Below are 20,238 nucleotides of genomic sequence, written 5' to 3'. Positions count from 1 at the left end.
TGCCAGTTCTGTGCTAACTTCTCAGCTACAAGCTCCAGCCAGAGAGTTTACATTGAAGTACAATGACATTGATTCAGAGGTGAATATTTTTGAGCATTCATCTATAATTCAATAGTTAACTTGTTTTGCTGTGGTTCATTGGTTAGGCCCTGGTATGATCCCTTTACTGTGGATCTGAATCCATGCACATGCATTATTCTGTTCCATCCCTATTCTCCATGACAATCTCTTCTGTCCAACCTGCGCTACCTTTAATAATGAGTATTTTAAATTTCTGTGACAGTTTACTGTTATTTCTTCCAGTCATATTCAAATGAGGGTTTCATCATTACAGGTGCCTGAGGTATGTGCTGTCAATTTATTCCATTCATATGTGTGGCCTCCCTCACAAACATCACTCAGACTTACTTTATGCTCCCTCTGACACACACTATTCCTTTCCCTGCTCGTAACACCCAGCCTCCTCCACAGGCTTTCAAATTCTTCTGTCTGTACAGCCCTCCCGATGTATTTCACCTTGGGTGAACATCAAAGCCGTCCCGATCTGTTTGAACTCCTCCAGCCACTCCAACTCTCCCTATCACTGTCACCTCCTCTAAACACTCCAACCCTCCCTATCACTGTCACCTCCCCCAGTCACTCCAAACCTCCCTATCCCTATCCTCCAAACATGCCAACCCTCCCTATCACTGTCACCTCCTCCGGACACTCCAACCCTCCCTATCACTGTCACTTCCTCCAAACAGACCATCCCTCCCTATAACTGTCACCTCCTCCACACACTCCAACCCTCCCTATCACTGTCACCTCCTCCACACACTCCAACCCTCCCTATCACTGTCACCTCCTCCACACACTCCAACCCTCCCTATCACTGTCACCTCCTCCAAACACACCAACACTCCCTATCACTGTCACCTCCTCCAAACACTCCAACCCTCCCTATCACTGTCACCTCCTCCGAACACTCCAACACTCCCTATCACAGTCACCTCCTCCACACACTCCATTCCTCCCTATCATTGTCACTTCCTCCGCAGACTCCAACCCTCCCTATCACTGTCACTTCCTCCAGACACTCCAACCCTCCCGATCACTGTCACCTCCTCCACACACTCCATCCCTCCCTATCACTGTCACCTCCTCGAATCACTCCAACCCTCCCTATCACTGTCACCTCCTCCAGACACTCCAACCCTCCCTATCACTGTCACCTCTTCCAGTCACTCCAACCCTCCCTATCACTGTCACGTCCTCCAAACACTCCAACCCTCCCTATCACTGTCACCTCCCCCAGTCACTCCAACCCTCCCTATCCCTATCCTCCAAACATGTCAACCCTCCCTATCACGGTCACCTCCTCCAAACATGCCAACCCTCCCTATCACTGTCACCTCCTCCGGACACTCCAACCTTCCCTATCACTGTCACCTCCTCCAAACAGACCAACCCTCCCTATCACTGTCACCTCCTCCAAACAGACCATCCCTCCCTATAACTGTCACCTCCTCCAAACACTCCAACCCTCCCTATCGCTGTCACCTCCTCCACACAGACCAACCCTCCCTATCACTGTCACCTCCTCCACACAGACCAACCCTCCCTATCACTGTCACCTCCTCCACACACTCCAACCCTCCCTATCGCTGTCACCTCCTCCACACAGACCAACCCTCCCTATCACTGTCACCTCCTCCACACAGACCAACCCTCCCTATCACTGTCACCTCCCCCAGTCACTCCAACCCACCCTATCCCTATCCTCCAAACATGCCAACCCTCCCTATCACGGTCACCTCCTCCGGACACTCCAACCCTCCCTATCACTGTCACCTCCTCCAAACACTCCAACCCTCCCTATCACTGTCACCGCCTACAAACAGACCATCCCTCCCTATCACTGTCACCTCTTCCAGACACTCCAACCCTCCCTATCTCTGTCACCTTCTCCAGTCACTCTAAACCTTCCGTCCCAAAACTGCCTCTCACTGAACTTTGTTCAATGATTCCAAACCGCCCCCTCCAACCCTAATCGCTCCCCCCCGTCTCCTTCCCCCCCCATCTCCTTCCCCCCCGTCTCCTTCCCCCCCCCGTCTCCTTCCCCCCCCCGTCTCCTTCCCCCCCCCCGTCTCCTTCCCCCCCCCGTCTCCTTCCCCCCCCCGTCTCCTTCCCCCCCCCCGTCTCCTTCCCCCCCCCGTCTCCTTCCCCCCCCGTCTCCTTCCCCCCCCGTCTCCTTCCCCCCCCCCGTCTCCTTCCACCCCCCGTCTCCTTCCCCCCCCGTCTCCTCCCGCTCCCCCGTCTCCTTCCCCCCCCCGTCTCCTTCCCCCCCCGTCTCCTTCCCCCCCCCGTCTCCTTCCCCCCCCGTCTCCTTCCCCCCCCCGTTTCTTCCCCCCCCGTCTCCTTCCCCCCCCCGTTTCTTCCCCCCCCGTTTCTTTCCCCCCCCCCCGTCTCCTTCCCCCCCGCGTCTCCTTCCCCCCCCGTCTCCTCCGCCCCCCCCCCCGTCTCCTTCCCCCCCCCCCCGTCCCCTTTCCCCCCCCCCCGTCTCCTTCCCCCCCCCGTCTCCTTCCCCCCCCCCGTCTCCTTCCCTCCCCCGTCTCCTTCCCTCCCCCGTCTCCTTCCCTCCCCCGTCTCCTTCCCCCCCCCCGTCTCCTTCCCCCCCCCGTCTCCTTCCCCCCCCGTCTCCTTCCCCCCCCCCGTCTCCTCCCCCCCCCGTCTCCTTCCCCCCCCCCCGTCTCCTTCCCCCACCCCGTCTCCTTCCCCCACCCCGTCTCCTTCCCCCCCCCCGTCGCCTCCCCCCCCCCCCGTCGCCTTCCCCCCCCCCCCGTCGCCTTCTCCCCCCCCCCGTCGCCTTCTCCCCCCCCCCCGTCGCCTTCACCCCCCCCCGCGTCGCCTTCCCCCCCGCCCCCTTCTCCCCCGCCCCCTTCTCCCCCCCTCCGTCGCCTTCTCTCCCCCCGTCGCCTTCTCCCCCCCCCGTCGTCTTCTCCCCCCCCCGTCGCCTTCTCCCCCCCCGTCGCTTTCTCCCCCCCCGTCGCCTTCTCCCCCCCCGTCGCCTTCTCCCCCCCGTCTCCTTCCCCCCCCCGTCTCCTTCCCCCCCGTCTCCTTCCCCCCCGTCTCCTTCCCCCCCCCGTCTCCTTCCCCCCCCCGTCTCCTTCCCCCCCCATGTCTCCTTCCCCCCCCCGTCTCCTTCCCCCCCCGTCGCCTTCTCCCTCCCCGTCTCCTTCCCCCCCATGTCTCCTTCCCCCCCCCGTCTCCTTCCCCCCCCCATGTCTCCTTCCCCCCCCGTCGCCTTCTCCCCCCCCCGTCGCCTTCTCCCCCCCCCCGTCGCCTTCTCCCCCCCCGTCTCCTTCCCCCCCCGTCTCCTTCCCCCCCCGTCTCCTTCCCCCCCCCCGTCTCCTTCCCCCCCCCGTCGCCTTCTCCCCCCGTCGCCTTCTCCCCCCCCCGTCGCCTTCCCCCCCCCCGTCGCCTTCTCCCTCCGCCCCGTCGCCTTCTCCCCCCCCCGTCGCCTTCTCCCTCCGCCCCGTCGCCTTCTCCCCCCCCCGTCGCCTTCTCCTCCCCCCGTCGCCTTCGCCCCCCCCCCGTCGCCTTCGCCCCCCCCCCGTCGCCTTCCCCCCTCCCCGTCGCCTTCTCCCCCTCGCCTTCTCCCCCCCCCTTCGCCGTCACCCCCCCCGTCGCCTTCTCCCCCTCCGTTGCCTTCTCCCCCCCTTCGCCGTCACCCCCCCCTCGCCGTCACCCCCCCCCGTCGCCTTCTCCCCCCCCCGTCGCCTTCCCCCCCCCGTCGCCTTCTCTCCCCCCGTCGCCTTCTCCCCCCCCGTCGCCTTCACCCCCCCCCGTCGCCTTCTCCCCCCCCCCCGTCGCCTTCTCCCCCCCCCCCGTCGCCTTCTCCCCCCGTCGCCTTCACCCCCCCCCGTCGCCTTCTCCCCCCCCCGTCGCCTTCTCCCCCCCCCCGTCGCCTTCTCCCCCCCCCCCGTCGCCTTCTCCCCCCGTCGCCTTCACCCCCCCCCGTCGCCTTCACCCCCCCCCGTCGCCTTCACCCCCCCCCGTCGCCTTCCCCCCCCCCCCCGTCGCCTTCTCCCCCTCCGTTGCCTTCTCCCCCCCCCGTCGCCTTCTCCCCCTCCGTTGCCTTCTCCCCCCCCCCGTCGCCTTCTCCCCCCCCCGTCGCCTTCACCCCCCCCGTCGCCTTCTCCCCCCCCCCGTCGCCTTCTCCCCCCCCCCGTCGCCTTCTCCCCCCCCCGTCGCCTTCACCCCCCCCCGTCGCCTTCTCCCCCCCCCCGTCGCCTTCTCCCCCCCCCCGTCGCCTTCTCCCCCCGTCGCCTTCACCCCCCCCCGTCGCCTTCTCCCCCCGTCGCCTTCACCCCCCCCCCCGTCGCCTTCTCCCCCCGTCGCCTTCGCCCCCCCCCCGTCGCCTTCTCCCTCCGCCCCGTCGCCTTCTCCCCCCCCGTCGCCTTCTCCCCCCCCGTCGCCTTCACCCCCCCCCATCGCCTTCTCCCCGCGTCGCCTTCTCCCCCCCCCCGTCTCCTTCCCCCCCCGTCGCCTTCCCCCCCCGTCGCCTTCCCCCCCGTCGCCTTCCCCCCCCGTCGCCTTCCCCCCCGTCTCCTTCCCCCCCGTCTCCTTCCCCCCCCCGTCTCCATCCTCCCCCGTCTCCTTCCCCCCCGTCTCCTTCCCCCCCGTCTCCTTCCCCCCCGTCTCCTTCCCCCCCCGTCTCCTTCCCCCCCCGTCTCCTTCCCCCCCCCGTCTCCTTCCCCCCCGTCTCCTTCCCCCCGGTCTCCTTCCCCCCCCGGTCTCCTTCCCCCCCCGTCTCCTTCCCCCCCCCCGTCTCCTTCCCCCCCCCGTCTCCTTCCCCCCCCGTCTCCTTCCCCCCCCCGTCTCCTTCCCCCCCCGTCTCCTTCCCCCCCCCGTCTCCTTCCCCCCCCCGTCTCCTTCCCCCCCCGTCTCCTTCCCCCCCCCGTCTCCTTCCCCCCCCGTCTCCTTCCCCCCCCGTCTCCTTCCCCCCCCCACCGTCTCCTTCCCCCCCCCCACCGTCTCCTTCCCCCCCCCCCACCGTCTCCTTCCCCCCCCCACCATCTCCTTCCCCCCCGTCTCCTTCCCCCCCCCCGTCTCCTTCCCCCCCCATCTACTTCCCCCCCTCGTGTCCTTTTCCCCCCCCCGTCTCCTTCTCCCCCCCCCCCGTCTCCTTCTCCCCCCCCCACCGTCGCCTTCTCCCCCCCCCCCCGTCGCCTTCTCCCCCCCCCGTCGCCTTCTTCCCCCCCCAGTCGCCTTCTCCCCCCCCGTCGCCTTCTCCCCCCCCCGTCGCCTTCTCCCCCCCCCCGTCGCCTTCTCCCCCCCCCCGTCGCCTTTCCCCCCCCCCCCGTCGCCTTCTCCCCCCCCGTCGCCTTCTCCCCCCCCCCGTCGCCTTCTCCCCCCCCCGTCGCCTTCTGCCCCCCCCCCGTCGCCTTCTCCCCCCCCCCGTCGCCTTCTCCCCCCCCCGTCGCCTTCTCCCCCCCCCCGTCGCCTTCTCCCCCCCCGTCGCCTTCTCCCCCCCCCCGTCGCCTTCTCCCCCCCCCCCGTCGCCTTCCCCCCCCCCGTCGCCTTCTCCCCCCCCCCGTCGCCTTCTCCCCCCCCCGTCGCCTTCACCCCCCCCCCGTCGCCTTCCCCCCCCCGTCCCCTTCTCCCCCCCCCGTCCCCTTCTCCCCCCCCACCCCTCGCCTTCTCTCCCCCCCCCCGTCGCCTTCCCCCCCCCCCCCGTCGCCTTCTCCCCCCCCTGCGTCGCCTTCTCCCCCCCCGTCGCCTTCCCCCACCCCCCGTCGCCTTCCCCCCCCCCCCGTCGCCTTCCCCCACCCCCCGTCGCCTTCCCCCCCCCCCCGTCGCCTTCCCCCCCCCCCGTCGCCTTCCCCCCCCCCCCGTCGCCTTCCCCCCCCCCCCGTCGCCTTCCCCCCCCCCCGTCGCCTTCCCCCCCCGTCGCCTTCCCCCCCCGTCGCCTTCCCCCCCCGTCGCCTTCCCCCCCCCGTCGCCTTCCCCCCCCCGTCGCCTTCCCCCCCCCGTCGCCTTCCCCCCCCCGTCGCCTTCCCCCCCCCGTCGCCTTCCCCCCCCCGTCGCCTTCCCCCCCCCGTCGCCTTCCCCCCCCCGTCGCCTTCCCCCCCCGTCGCCTTCCCCCCCGTCGCCTTCCCCCCCCGTCGCCTTCCCCCCCCGGATCCCGCCCCCCCGACCCCCTCTCCCCATCGTCGCCCCTCTCCCCATCGTCGCCCCTCTCCCCATCGTCGCCCCTCTCCCCATCGTCGCCCCTCTCCCCATCGTCGCCCCTCTCCCCATCGTCGCCCCTCTCCCCATCGTCGCCCCTCTCCCCATCGTCGCCCCTCTCCCCATCGTCGCCCCTCTCCCCATCGTCGCCCCTCTCCCCATCGTCGCCCCTCTCCCCATCGTCGCCCCTCTCCCCATCGTCGCCCCTCTCCCCATCGTCGCCCCTCTCCCCATCGTCGCCCCTCTCCCCATCGTCCCCCCTCTCCCCATCGTCCCCCCTCTCCCCATCGTCCCCCCTCTCCCCATCGTCCCCCCTCTCCCCATCGTCCCCCCTCTCCCCATCGTCCCCCCTCTCCCCATCGTCCCTCTCTCCCTCTTCGAACCCCCCCTTGCCCCTCATTGTACCCCCCCGCCCCTCATCGAACCCCCCCGCCCCTCATCGAACCTCCCGCCCCTCACCCGTCCTCTTCTGCCCCCTTCTGTCCCCACCCGTCCTCATCAGTCCCCAGCTGTCCCCAGCAGACCTCATCTGTTCAATTCAGTCCCCACCCGGTCCCGTCCGTCCCCGTCAGAGCCCATCTTTCCACACTAATCCGCACCAGTTCCCCCTGGTCCCCATCTGTTCCCCTCTGTCCCATGTCCCCTTGTGTCCCCATCAGTCTGCATCTTTCCCCATTAGAATCATCAGTCCCCACCAGTCTCCATGTGCCCCCACCGGTCCCCATCAGAACCATTTGTCCCCCTCCTGTCTCCTTCTCTCCCTATCAGTCACCGCCAGTCGCCCTCTGTCCCCATCCATCCCCATCAGTCGCCACAAGATCCATCCGTCTCCCTCTGTCTCCCTGTGTCCCCTTCTCTCCCCATCTGTCCCCGCAGTCTCCCTCTGTCCCCACCAGTCCCCATCATTCCCGTTCTATCCTCATCAGTCCCCCTCTGTCCCCGTCAGTCGCCACCAATCCCTCTTTGTTCCCCCCCCTCCCCCCTCTCTCCCCCCTCTCTCCCTTCTGTCGCCACCGGTCCAAACCTGTTTCCACCAGTCCCCATTAGGCCCCACCTGTCTCCACCGGTCCCCATCCGTCGCCACCAGTCCCCATCTGTTGCCGGCAGTGCCCATCTGTCTCCAGTCCCTACCGGGCCCCATCTGTCACGACCAGTTCCAACCAGGCCCGACATGTCAACACCAGTCGTCTCCTGTCGCCACCTGGCCCCGTCCGTCGCCACCTGGCCCCGTCCGTCGCCACCAGGCCCCGTCCGTCGCCACCTGGCCCCGTCCGTCGCCACCTGGCCCCGTCCGTCGCCACCTGGCCCGTCCGTCGCCACCGGTCCCCATCTGTCGCCACCGGTCCCCATCCGTCGCCACCGGTCCCCATCCGTCGCTACCGGGACACATCTGTCGCCACCGGGCCCAACCACACCCCATCTGTCGCCACCAGGCCCAACCAGGCCCTATTTGTCGCCACCAGGACCCACCAGTCTCCACCGGGTCCCACCGGTCCCCACCGGATCCCACCGGTCCCCACCTGTCCCCACCGGTCTCCACCCGTCTCCAGCGCTCCCCACCCGTCTCCAGCGCTCCCCACCCGTCTCCAGCGCTCCCCACCCGTCTCCAGCGCTCCCCACCCGTCGCCACCGGGCCCCACCCGTCGCCACCGGACCCATCTGGCGCCACCAGGCCCAACCACGCCTCATCTGTCGCCACTAGGCCACATCTGTCCCCACCGGTCCCCATCAGTCCCCAACTATCACCACCGGTCCCCATCTGTCTCCACCGGTCCCCATCTGTCACCACCAGGCACAACCAGGCCCCATCAGTCACCACCAGGACCCATCTGTCACCACCAGGCAGCCACCTGTCTCCACCGGGTCCCACCAGGCCCCACCGGGCCCCCCCCTGTCTCCACCGCCCCCCCCCCCCCTGTCTCCACCGGGCCCCCCCCGTCTCCACCGTGCCCCCTGTCGCCACCGGTCCCCAACTGCCCCGGTCTCCGCCTGTCGCCACCGGGCCCCATCCATCACCATCAGTCCCCAACTATCTCCACCTGTCGCCACCGGTCCCCATCTGTCGCCACCAGGCCCAACCAGGCCCCATCTGTCACCACCAGGACCCAACTGTCTCCACCGGGTCCCACCAGGCCGCATTCGTCGCCAGCACACCCCATCTGTCGCCACCGGTCCCCATCTGTCGCCACCGGTCCCCATCTGTCGCCACTGTCGCCACCGGGCCCCACCAGTCGCCACCAGGCTCAACCAGGCCCCATCTGTCGCCACCAGGACCCATCTGTCGCCACCAGGACCCACCTGTCTCCACCGGGTCCCACCAGGCCCCACCTGTCGCCACCAGTCCCCACCTGTCGCCACCAGTCCCCACCTGTCGCCACTGTCTCCACCGGTCCCCATCCGTCGCCAGCAGTCCCCATCCGTCGCCAGCAGTCCCCATCCGTCGCCAGCAGTCCACATCCTTCACCAGCAGTCCCCATCCGTCGCCACCGGGCCCCATCCATCGCCACCGGGCCCCATCCATCGCCACCGGGCCCCATCTGTCACCACCAGGCCCAACCACGCCCCTTCTGTCGCCACCGGTCGCCACCGGTCCCCACCAGTCGCCACCGGTCCCCACCTGTCGCCACCGGTCCCCACCTGTCGCCACCGGGCCCCACCAGTCGCCACCGGGCCCCACCAGTCGCCACCGGGCCCCACCAGTCGCCACCGGCCCCCACCTGTCATCACCGGCCCCCACCTGTCGCCACCGGCCCCCACCTGTCGCCACCGGCCCCCACCTGTCGCCACCGGCCCCCACCTGTCGCCACCGGCCCCCACCTGTCGCTACCGGTCCCCACCTGTCGCCACCGGTCCCCACCTGTCGCCACCGCTCCCCACCTGTCGCCACCGCTCCCCACCTGTCGCCACCGCTCCCCACCTGTCGCCACCGCTCCCCACCTGTCGCCACCGGTCCCCACCTGTCGCCACCGGTCCCCACCTGTCTCCACCGACCTGTCTACACCGGGTTCCACCGGTCCCCATCAGTCGCCACCGGTCCCCATCAGTCGCCACCGGTCCCCATCAGTCGCCACCGGTCCCCATCAGTCGCCACCGGTCCCCATCAGTCGCCACCGGTCCCCATCAGTCGCCACCGGTCCCCATCAGTCGCCACCGGTCCCCATCTGTCGCCACCGGTCCCCATCTGTCGCCACCGGTCCCCATCAGTCGCCACCGGTCCCCATCAGTCGCCACCGGTCCCCATCAGTCGCCACCGGCCCCCATCTGTTGCCACCGGTCCCCACCTGTCATCACCGGCCCCCATCCGTCATCACCGGCCCCCATCCGTCATCACCGGCCCCCATCCGTCATCACCGGCCCCCATCCGTCATCACCGGCCCCCATCCGTCATCACCGGCCCCCATCCGTCATCACCGGCCCCCATCCGTCGCCACCGGCCCCCATCCGTCATCACCGGTCCCCATCCGTCGCCACCGGTCCCCACCTGTCGCCACCGGTCCCCACCTGTGGCCACCAGGACCCACCTGTCGCCACCATGCTCCACCTGTCTCCACCGGGCCCTATCCGTCGCCACCAGGCCCAACCAGGACCCACCTGTCTCCACCAGTACCCACCTGTCTCAACCAGGCCCCATCAGTCGCCACAGGTCACCATTTGTCGCCACCATGCCCCACCTGTCTCCACCAGTCGCCACCGGGCCCCATCAGTCGCCACCAGGCCCAACCAGGACCCACCTGTCTCCACCAGTACCCACCTGTCTCAACCAGGCCCCATCAGTCGCCACAGGTCACCATTTGTCGCCACCATGCCCCACCTGTCTCCACCAGTCGCCACCAGGCCCCATCAGTCGCCACCAGGCCCAACCAGGACCCACCTGTCGCCACCAGGACCTGCCTGTCACCACCTGTCTCCACCAATCCCCAACTATCGCCATCGGTCCCCATCCCTCGCCACCAGTCCCCATCCCTCGCCACCGGTCCCCATCCCTCGCCACCGGTCCCCATCCCTCGCCACCAGTCCCCATCCCTCGCCACCGGTCCCCATCTGTAGCCACCAGGCCCCATCAGTCCTCAACTATCACCACCGGTACCCATCTGTCTCCCCCAGGCACCATCTGTCGCCACCAGGCCCCATCAGTCCCCAACTATCACCACCGATACCCATCTGTCTCCACGGGGCCCCATCTGTCGCCACCAGGCCCAACCAGGCCCCATCTGTCACCCCCAGGACCCACCTGTCTCCACCGGGTCCCACCAGGCAGCATTCGTTGCCAGCACACCCCATCTGTCACCACCGGTCCCCATCAGTCGCCACCGGACCGCACCTGTCGCCACCGGAACACACCTGTCGCCTCCGGGCCGCACCTGTCGCCTCCGGGCCGCACCTGTCGCGTCCGGGCCGCACCTGTCGCCACCGGGCCGCACCTGTCGCCACCGGGCCCAACCAGTCCCCACCTGTCTCCACCGGTCCCCACCTGTCTCCACCGGTCCCCACCTGTCTCCACCGGTCCCCACCTGTCTCCACCGGTCCCCACCTGTCTCCACCGGTCCCCACCTGTCCCCACCTGTCTCCACCGGTCCCCACCTGTCTCCACCGGTCCCCACCTGTCTCCACCTGTCTCCACCGGTCCCCACCTGTCTCCACCGGTCCCCACCTGTCTACACCGGGCCCCATCTGTCACCACCGGTCCCCATCAGTCGCCACCGGTCCCCATCTGTCGCCACCGGTCCCCATCTGTCGCCACCAGGCCCAACCACGCCCCACCTGTCGCCACCGGTCCCCACCTGTCGCCACCGGTCGCCACCGGTCCCCACCTGTCGCCACCGGTCCCCAACTGTCGCCACCGGTCCCCACCAGTCGCCACCAGGCCCAACCACACCCCATCTGTCGCCACCAGGACCCAACTGTCTACAACGGGTTCCACCGGTCCCCATCTGTCGCCACCGGTCCCCATCTGTCGCCACCGGTCCCCATCTGTCGCCACCAGGCCCAACCACGCCCCACCTGTCGCCACCGGTCCCCACCTGTCGCCACCGGTCGCCACCGGTCCCCACCTGTCGCCACCGGTCCCCAACTGTCGCCACCGGTCCCCACCAGTCGCCACCAGGCCCAACCACACCCCATCTGTCGCCACCAGGACCCAACTGTCTACAACGGGTTCCACCGGTCCCCATCTGTCGCCACCGGTCCCCATCTGTCGCCACCGGTCCCCATCTGTCGCCACCAGGCCCAACCACGCCCCATCTGTCGCCACCGGTCCCCAGCTATCGCCACCAGGCCCCACCTATCGCCACCGGTCCGCACCTGTCGCCACCGGTCCCCACCTGTCGCCACCGGTCCGCACCTGTCGCCACCGGTCCGCACCTGTCGCCACCGGTCCGCACCTGTCGCCTCCGGGCCGCACCTGTCGCCTCCGGGCCGCACCTGTCGCCTCCGGGCCGCACCTGTCGCCATCGGGCCGCACCTGTCGCCACCGGGCCGCACCTGTCGCCACCGGTCCCAACCAGTCCCCACCTGTCTCCACCGGTCCCCACCTGTCTCCACCGGTCCCCACCAGTCGCCACCAGGCCCAACCACACCCCATCTGTCGCCACCAGGACCCAACTGTCTACAACGGGTTCCACCGGTCCCCATCTGTCGCCACCGGTCCCCATCTGTCGCCACCGGTCCCCATCTGTCGCCACCAGGCCCAACCACGCCCCATCTGTCGCCACCGGTCCCCATCTGTCGCCACCAGGCCCAACCACGCCCCATCTGTCGCCACCGGTCCCCAGCTATCGCCACCAGGCCCCACCTGTCGCCACCGGTCCGCACCTGTCGCCACCGGTCCGCACCTGTCGCCACCGGTCCGCACCTGTCGCCACCGGTCCCCACCTGTCGCCACCGGTCCGCACCTGTCGCCACCGGTCCGCACCTGTCGCCACCGGTCCGCACCTGTCGCCACCGGTCCGCACCTGTCGCCACCGGTCCCCACCTGTCGCCACCGGTCCGCACCTGTCGCCACCGGTCCGCACCTGTCGCCTCCGGGCCGCACCTGTCGCCACCGGGCCGCACCTGTTGCCACCGGTCCCAACCAGTCCCCACCTGTCTCCACCGGTCCCCACCTGTCTCCACCGGTCTCCACCGGTCTCCACCGGTCCCCACCTGTCCCCACCGGTCCCCACCTGTCTCCACCTGTCTCCACCGGTCCCCACCTGTCTCCACCGGTCTCCACCGGTCTCCACCGGTCCCCACCGGTCCCCACCGGTCCCCACCGGTCCCCACCTGTCTCCACCGGTCCCCACCTGTCTCCACCGGTCCCCACCGGTCCCCACCTGTCTCCACCGGTCCCCACCTGTCGCCACCGGTCCGCACCTGTCGCCACCGGTCCGCACCTGTCGCCACCGGTCCCCACCTGTCGCCACCGGTCCGCACCTGTCGCCACCGGTCCGCACCTGTCGCCACCGGTCCGCACCTGTCGCCACCGGTCCGCACCTGTCGCCTCCGGGCCGCACCTGTCGCCACCGGGCCGCACCTGTTGCCACCGGTCCCAACCAGTCCCCACCTGTCTCCACCGGTCCCCACCTGTCTCCACCGGTCTCCACCGGTCCCCACCTGTCCCCACCGGTCCCCACCTGTCTCCACCTGTCTCCACCTGTCTCCACCTGTCTCCACCGGTCCCCACCTGTCTCCACCTGTCTCCACCGGTCTCCACCGGTCTCCACCGGTCTCCACCGGTCCCCACCGGTCCCCACCTGTCTCCACCGGTCCCCACCTGTCTCCACCGGTCCCCACCTGTCTCCACCTGTCTCCACCGGACCCCACCTGTCTCCACCGGTCCCCACCGGTCCCCAACTGTCTCCTCCGGTCCCCACCGGTCCCCACCGGTCCCCACCTGTCTCCACCGGTCCCCACCTGTCTCCACCGGTCCCCACCTGTCTCCACCGGTCCCCACCTGTCCCCACCGGTCCCCACCTGTCTCCACCGGTCCCCACCTGTCTCCACCGGTCCCCACCTGTCTCCACCGGTCCCCACCTGTCTCCACCGGTCCCCACCTGTCTCCACCGGTCCCCACCTGTCTCCACCGGTCCCCACCTGTCTCCACCGGTCTCCACCTGTCTCCACCTGTCTCCACCGGTCCCCACCTGTCTCCACCGGTCCCCACCGGTCCCCACCTGTCTCCACCGGTCCCCACCTGTCTCCACCGGTCCCCACCTGTCTCCACCTGTCTCCACCGGACCCCACCTGTCTCCACCGGTCCCCACCGGTCCCCACCTGTCTCCACCGGTCCCCACCGGTCCCCACCTGTCTCCACCGGTCCCCACCTGTCTCCACCTGTCTCCACCGGTCCCCACCTGTCTCCACCTGTCTCCACCTGTCTCCACCGGTCCCCACCGGTCCCCACCGGTCCCCACCGGTCCCCACCTGTCCCCACCTGTCCCCACCTGTCCCCACCTGTCTCCACCGGTCTCCACCGGTCTCCACCGGTCTCCACCGGTCCCCACCGGTCCCCACCGGTCGCCACCATGCCCCACCTGTCGCCACCATGCCCCACCTGTCGCCACCATGCCCCACCTGTCGCCACCATGCCCCACCTGTCGCCACCATGCCCCACCTGTCGCCACCATGCCCCACCTGTCGCCACCATGCCCCACCTGTCGCCACCGGTCCCTACCTGTCGCCACCATGCCCCACCTGTCGCCACCGGGCCCTATCCGTCGCCACCAGGCCCAACCAGGACCCACCTGTCTCCACCAGGCCCCATCAGTCGCCATAGGTCACCATTTGTCGCCAACATGGCCCACCTGTCTCCATCAGTCCCCACCAGGACCCATCAGTCGCCACCAGGACCCACCTGTCGCCTCCAGGACCCGCCTGTCACCACCTGTCTCCACCAATCCCCAACTATCGCCACCGGTCCCCATCCCTCGTCACCGGTCCTCATCCCTCGTCACCGGTCCTCATCTGTCTCCACCAGTCCCTACCGGGCCCCATCTGTCACCAGCAGGCCCCATCTGTCACGACCAGTTCCAACCAGGCCCCGTCGGTCGCCACCGGTCCCCATCAGTCGTCATTGGGTCCCCACCTGTCGCCACCGGTCCCCACCTGTCGCCACCAGGCCCCGTCCGTCGCCACCTGGCCCCATCAGTCCTCAACTATCACCACCGGTACCCATCTGTCGCCACCAGGCCCCATCAGTCCACAGCTATCACCACCGATACCCATCTGTCTCCACGGGGCCCCATCTGTCGCCACCAGGCCCCATCTGTCACCCCCAGGATCCACCTGTCTCCACCGGGTCCCACCAGGCCGCATTCGTTACCAGCACACCCCATCTGTCACCACCGGTCCCCATCAGTCGCCACCGGTCCCCATCTGTCACCACCAGGCCCAACCACGCCCCACCTGTCGCCACCGGACCCCACCTGTCGCCACCGGACCCCACCTGTCGCCACCGGACCCCACCTGTCGCCACCGGTCCCCACCTGTCGCCACCAGGACCCAACTGTCTACACCGGGTTCCACCGGTCCCCACCTATCGCCACCGGTCCCCATCTGTCGCCACCAGTCCCCATCTGTCGCCACCGGTCCCCATCTGTCGCCACCAGGTCCAACCACGCCCCATCTGTCGCCACCAGGCCCCATCTGTCGCCACCGGGCCCCATCTGTCACCATCAGGCCCAACCACGCCCCACCTGTCGCCACCGGTCCCCACCTGTCGCCACCGGTCCCCACCTGTCTCCACCAGGCCCCATCTGTCGCCACCGGTCCCCATCAGTCGCCACAGGTCACCATTTGTCGCCACCATGGTCCACATGTCTCCACCAGTCCCCACCGGGCCCCATCCGTCGCCACCAGGACCCATCAGTCGCCACCAGGACCCACCTGTCGCCTCCAGGACCCGCCTGTCACCACCTGTCTCCAACAATCCCCAACTATCGCCACCGGTCCCCATCCCTTGTCACCGGTCCCCATCTGTCTCCACCAGTCCGTACCGGGCCCCATCTGTCACCAGCAGGCCCCATCTGTCCGGACCAGTTCCAACGAGGCCCCGTCGGTCACCACCTGGTCCCATCCATCGGCACCAGTCCCCATCAGACGCCACCGGTCCCCATCAGTCGTCATCGGGTCCCCAACTATCATCACCGGTCGCCACCGGTCCCCATCAGTCGCCACCGGTCCCCATCAGTCGCCAGCGGTCCCCATCAGTCGCCAGCGGTCCCCATCAGTCGTCATCGGGTCCCCATCTGTCGCCACCGGTCCCCATCTGTCGCCACCGGTCCCCATCTGTCGCCACCGGTCCCCATCAGTCGCCACCGGTCCCCATCAGTCGCCACCGGGCCCCATCTGTCACCATCAGGCCCAACCACGCCCCACCTGTCGCCACCATGCCCCACCTGTCGCCACCATGCCCCACCTGTCGCCACCATGCCCCACCTGTCTCCACCGGGTCCTATCCGTCGCCACCGGTCCCCATCTGTCGCCACAGGTCACCATTTGTCGCCACCATGGCCCACCTGTCTCCACCAGTCCCCACCAGGACCCATCAGTCGCCACCAGGACCCACCTGTCGCCTCCAGGACCCGCCTGTCACCACCTGTCTCCACCAATCCCCAACTATCGCCACCGGTCCCCATCCCTCGTCACTGGTCCCCATCTGTCTCCACCAGTCCCTACCGGGCCCCACCTGTCACGACCAGTTCCAACCAGGCCCCGTCGGTCGCCACCGGTCCCCATCAGTCGTCATCGGGTCCCCACCGGTCCCCACCTGTCGCCACCGGTCCCCACCTGTCGCCACCTGTCGCCACCGGTGGCCACCTGTCGCCACCGGTGGCCACCGGTCCCCACCTGTCGCCACCGGGGGCCACCTGTCGCCACCGGTGGCCACCTGTCGCCACCGGTGGCCACCAGTCGCCACCGGTGGCCACCTGTCTCCACCGGTCCCCACCTGTCTCCACCGGTCCCCACCTGTCGCCACCGGTCCCCACCTGTCGCCACCGGTGGCCACCTGTCGCCACCGGTGGCCACCTGTCGCCACCGGTGGCCACCGGTCGCCACCGGTCCCCACCGGTCCCCACCTGTCTCCACCGGTCCCCACCTGTCTCCACCGGTCCCCACCTGTCTCCACCGGTCCCCACCTGTCTCCACCGGTCCCCACCTGTCTCCACCGGTCCCCACCTGTCGCCACCGGTCCCCACCTGCCGCCACCAGTCCCCATCCGTCGCCACCAGGCCCCATCCGTCGTCACCGGTCCCTATCTGTCATCACCGGTCCCCATCAGTCACCACAGGTCACCATTTGTCGCCACCATGCCCCACCTGTCTCCACCAGTCGCCACCGGGCCCCAACCGTCGCCGCCAGGACCCACCTGTCGCCGCCAGGACCTGCCTGTAACCACCTGTCTCCACCAATCCCCAACTATCGCCACCAGTCCCCATCCCTCGCCACCGGTCCCCATCTGTTCCCAGCAGTCCCCATCTGTCTCCACCAGTCCCCACCTGTCGCCACCGGTCCCCACCTGTCTCCACCGGTCCCCAACTATCGCCACCGGTCCCCATCTGTTGCCAGCAGTCCCCATCTGTCGCCACCGGTCCCCACCAGGTCCAACCACGCCCCATCTGTCGCCACCAGGCCCCATCTGTCGCCACCGGGCCCCATCTGTCACCATCAGGCCCAACCACGCCCCACCTGTCGCCACCGGTCCCCACCTGTCGCCACCGGTCCCCACCTGTCGACACCGGGCCCTATCCGTCGCCACCAGGCCCAACCAGGACCCACGTGTCTCCACCAGGACCCACGTGTCTCCACCAGGCCCCATCTGTCGCCACCGGTCCCCATCAGTCGCCACAGGTCACCATTTGTCGCCACCATGGTCCACATGTCTCCACCAGTCCCCACCGGGCCCCATCCGTCGCCACCAGGACCCATCAGTCGCCACCAGGACCCACCTGTCGCCTCCAGGACCCGCCTGTCACCACCTGTCTCCAACAATCCCCAACTATCGCCACCGGTCCCCATCCCTTGTCACCGGTCCCCATCTGTCTCCACCAGTCCGTACCGGGCCCCATCTGTCACCAGCAGGCCCCATCTGTCCGGACCAGTTCCAACGAGGCCCCGTCGGTCACCACCTGGTCCCATCCATCGGCACCAGTCCCCATCAGACGCCACCGGACCCCATCAGTCGTCATCGGGTCCCCATCTGTCTCCACCGGTCCCCAACTATCATCACCGGTCCCCATCAGTCGCCACCGGTCCCCATCAGTCGCCACCGGTCCCCATCAGTCGCCAGCGGTCCCCATCAGTCGCCACCGGTCCCCATCAGTCGTCATCGGGTCCCCATCTGTCTCCACCAGTCCCCAACTATCATCACCGGTCCCCATCTGTCGCCACCGGTCCCCATCTGTCGCCACCGGTCCCCATCTGTCGCCACCGGTCCCCATCTGTCGCCACCGGTACCCATCAGTCGCCACCGGGCCCCATCTGTCACCATCAGGCCCAACCACGCCCCACCTGTCGCCACCATGCCCCACCTGTCGCCACCATGCCCCACCTGTCTCCACCGGGTCCTATCCGTCGCCACCGGTCCCCATCTGTCGCCACAGGTCACCATTTGTCGCCACCATGGCCCACCTGTCTCCACCAGTCCCCACCAGGACCCATCAGTCGCCACCAGGACCCACCTGTCGCCTCCAGGACCCGCCTGTCACCACCTGTCTCCACCAATCCCCAACTATCGCCACCGGTCCCCATCCCTCGTCACCGGTCCCCATCTGTCTCCACCAGTCCCTACCGGGCCCCACCTGTCACGACCAGTTCCAACCAGGCCCCGTCGGTCGCCACCGGTCCCCATCAGTCGTCATCGGGTCCCCACCTGTCGCCACCGGTCCCCACCTGTCGCCACCGGTCCCCACCTGTCGCCACCTGTCGCCACCGGTGGCCACCGGTCCCCACCTGTCGCCACCGGGGGCCACCTGTCGCCACCGGTGGCCACCTGTCGCCACCGGTGGCCACCTGTCTCCACCGGTCCCCACCTGTCTCCACCGGTCCCCACCTGTCGCCACCGGTGGCCACCTGTCGCCACCGGTGGCCACCTGTCGCCACCGGTCCCCACCTGTCTCCACCGGTCCCCACCTGTCTCCACCGGTCCCCACCGGTCCCCACCGGTCCCCACCTGTCGCCACCGGTCCCCACCTGTCGCCACCGGTCCCCACCTGTCGCCACCGGTCCCCACCTGCCGCCACCAGGCCCCATCTGTCGTCACCGGTCCCTATCTGTCATCACCGGTCCCCATCAGTCACCACAGGTCACCATTTGTCGCCACCAGGCCCCAACCGTCGCCGCCAGGACCCACCTGTCGCCGCCAGGACCTGCCTGTAACCACCTGTCTCCACCAATCCCCAACTATCGCCACCAGTCCCCATCCCTCGCCACCGGTCCCCATCTGTTCCCAGCAGTCCCCATCTGTCTCCACCAGTCCCCACCTGTCGCCACCGGTCCCCACCTGTCTCCACCGGTCCCCAACTATCGCCACCGGTCCCCATCTGTTGCCAGCAGTCCCCATCTGTCTCCACCAGTCCCTACCAGGCCCCATCTGTCACCACCAGGCCCCATCTGTCACAACCAGTTCCAACCAGGCCCCATCTGTCGCCACCATATCCCACCTGTCATCACCAGTCGTCTCCTGTCGCCACCAGGCCCCGTCGGTCACCACCTGGCCCCATCCGTTGGCACCAGTCCCCATCAGTCCCAAACTATCACCACCAGTCCCCATCTGTCGCCAACATTCCCATCTGTCGCCACCGGGCCCCAACTGTCGCCACCAGGCCCAACCACACCCCATCTGTCACCACCACAACCCACCTGTCGCCACCATGACCCACCTGTCTCCACCGGGTCCCAACGGTCCCCATCTGTCGCCATCAGTCCCCAACTATCACCACCAGGCCCCATCTGTTGCCACCAGTCGCCAACTATCACATCCAGTCCCTCTCTGTCGTCACCAGTCCCCATCTGCCCCGGTCCCCGCCTGTCGCCACCGGGCCCCATCTGTCGCCACAAGTCCCCATCAGTCCCCAACTATCACCACCGGTCTCCACCTGTCTCCACCGGGCCCCATCTTTCACCACCAGGCCCAACCAGGCCCCACTTGTCGCCACCACGACCCACCTGTCTCCACCGGGTCCCACCGGTCCACACCTGTCGCCACCGGTCCCCACCTGTCGCCACCAGTCCCCATTTGTCGCCACCGGTCTCCATGTTTCGCCACCATGCCCCACCAGGACCCACCGGTCCCCATCCGTCGCCACCGGTCACCATCCGTCGCCACCGGTCCCCATCTGTTGCCAGCAGTCCTCATCTGTCCCCACCAGTCCCCATCTTTCACGACCAAGTCCAACCAGGCCCATCCGTCGCCACCAGGCCCCATCCGTCGCCACCAGGCCCCATCCGTTGGCACCGGTCCCCATCAGTCGCCACTGGGCCCCATCTGTCGCCACCAAGTCCAACCACACCCCATCTGTCACCACCAGGACCCACCAGTCGCCACCACGACCCATCTGTCGCCACCTGGTCTCACCGGTCCCCACCTGTCTCCACCGGACCCCATCCGTCGCCGCTTACCCCATCCGACGCCACCAGTCCCCATCCGTCGCCACCGGTCCCCAACTGTTGCCAGCAGTCCCCATCTATCTCCACCAGTCCCCACCAGTCCCCATCTATCGGCAGCAGGCCCCATCTGTCACGACCAGGCCCAACCAGGCCCAATCTGTCGCCACCAGGCCCAATCTGTCGCCACCAGGCCCCATCTGTCGCCACCAGGCCCCATCTGTCACCACCTGGCCCCACCCTGTCTCCACCAGGCCGCGTCTGTCGCCACCAGGCCGCGTCTGTCGCCACCAGGCCGCGTCTGTCGCCACCAGGCCGCGTCTGTCGCCACCAGGCCGCGTCTGTCGCCACCAGGCCGCGTCCGTCGCCACCAGGCCCCGTCCGTCGCCACCAGGCCGCGTCCGTCGCCATCAGGTCCCGTCCGTCGCCACCTGTCGCCACCAG

The sequence above is a fragment of the Chiloscyllium plagiosum genome, unplaced genomic scaffold (assembly GCF_037043375.1).
Source record: "Chiloscyllium plagiosum isolate Xiang-an unplaced genomic scaffold, Cpla_swu_hap1 HiC_scaffold_43, whole genome shotgun sequence".
NCBI classification, from domain to species: domain Eukaryota; kingdom Metazoa; phylum Chordata; class Chondrichthyes; order Orectolobiformes; family Hemiscylliidae; genus Chiloscyllium; species Chiloscyllium plagiosum.
Note: the sequence above shows the minus strand (reverse complement) of the source record.